The following is a 1,926-nucleotide window of genomic DNA, read 5'->3' on the forward strand; positions in this document are numbered from 1 at the left end:
CACAGACTCTCTATTATAGTAATAGCTTTAGCGTTTGTTTACCAATCTGATAGAATGCCGTACCACGTAGCGACATCACACACACACACACACACACTTCTTATATATAAAGTAAGATGAGATGTTCACCTGTTTTATTGACCAGAATGACTTTCGAAACAAAGCGTAGATTGTACAATCTATTTCGTTAGACATACGCTAACTATTGATCACTGTTATTAAAAAGAAAAGGAGTTTTTTTCAATCATGTTAATATTTAATCCTGATCCATATATCTTTTTATTTGTTACGAATCACGGAAGGTGGATAGTAACTTATCCCTTAACATTGACTTTCTCTTCTCATTCAAATCAACAGATGCAAATATTTAGTAATATGCATATTTTTTTAAAAATAAATATAGATAATAAAGTTACTATTCTTAGTTATGCTGAATAACATCATACATATATTGCAGCTTATGGATTTTTGAATGATGGTGGTCGTGGTCACAGTTATGGCTAGTATATTATCATTATAATTATTAAAAATAATATTAGTATTATCTTTCAAGTTAAATTTGAAATGATGTACTCAGTCATATGCGTACATATAAAGTGTAAAGAAGTTTGGTTTTAATTATTTAATAGCAAATTAATTCTTTTATGGTGGTTCTATGTCAAAATACCCATTTTATAATTGTATACGATTAATTAACATAAAAATCGCTGTTTTAACACTTATTTCGTGGAAATCACTCCCCCTCCCCCATTATTAGCGCTTACCACATTATGTATACACGAATTTCACTAGATACATCTGATTCAAGACACCATGGCGGGATACAATTCACGAACCCGCAGGTCGTACCTTGATCGATCTGATGTTGACTACACCCAGCGATAAATAATATAAGACCTAAAATGCCACTGAGAAATCAATAATCATTTATGAATTGACTAAAAGCAAAAAGTAAAGATCGATGGTCTAAAAACAATCTGATTTAAAAAAAATTGTGTGTATGTTTGTTTGTTTTTTATATTATTAAATGAAGAATCATTTCGAATTACAATTTACCTAGTATTACGCATATACTCTGAAGAAAATTCAAATGTGTAGACTCTTTGAAGTATTTTTGAATTAAAATTAAAAACTTTCAATAAACAAACGGTTTTAGAAACACGATAAAATAAAAAAAAAAATCTTATTTTTCTTTAATTGAAATATTTCTTCTTATAAAGTTGGAATGTTATATCCTTAAAATGAATTTTTGTATTTTATCTCTTTCTACATAAAGTTATATATATATATATATATATATATATATATATATATATTTAAATAAGGGGGTGGTCACCAACAATGTGTATTTTTTAACATTATTTTATTATTCCGTGTCTTGATTTTTCATTGAGAATTATGTTTAGATCATTGTAATAATGTTTCAATCAAAAAATAAATATCAAAATAGAATGAAAGCACCCCTACCCTTATTTCAGAAGAGCTGGTTCTCCCCCCGCCACCTCACACATACATATTAGTAACGACCTTGGATCACAGTTACCTTCCTAGGGAAGCAAATAACTTCATAATACTATAAAACAGTACACACATTCTTCAAACCAATAAAACACACACACGTGCGCGCGCACGCACACACACTACCCTAAAGTAAAAGAAAAAACACAAGCAGAAAGAGAGAGAGAGAGAGAGAGAGAGAGAGAGAGAGAGAGAGAGAGAGAGAGAGAAACACAACACAGGAGTGACCACAGCCCAATAAAGCAGTAATAAAAATTGAACATTCCAATGAATAGTAGACACTTACACGTTTCCACCTCTTGGAAACATTTCAAATGAACTACGAAAATGCTATTTTTACATCTCCAACACATTTTGAAAATAATTTCTGAAGAGGACGCTTCACAGAACGTCTGAAACGCGTTAAAA

This window comes from Euprymna scolopes, chromosome 18, assembly GCF_053919585.1.
Source record: "Euprymna scolopes isolate OS-2025 chromosome 18, ASM5391958v1, whole genome shotgun sequence".
Taxonomy (NCBI): domain Eukaryota; kingdom Metazoa; phylum Mollusca; class Cephalopoda; order Sepiida; family Sepiolidae; genus Euprymna; species Euprymna scolopes.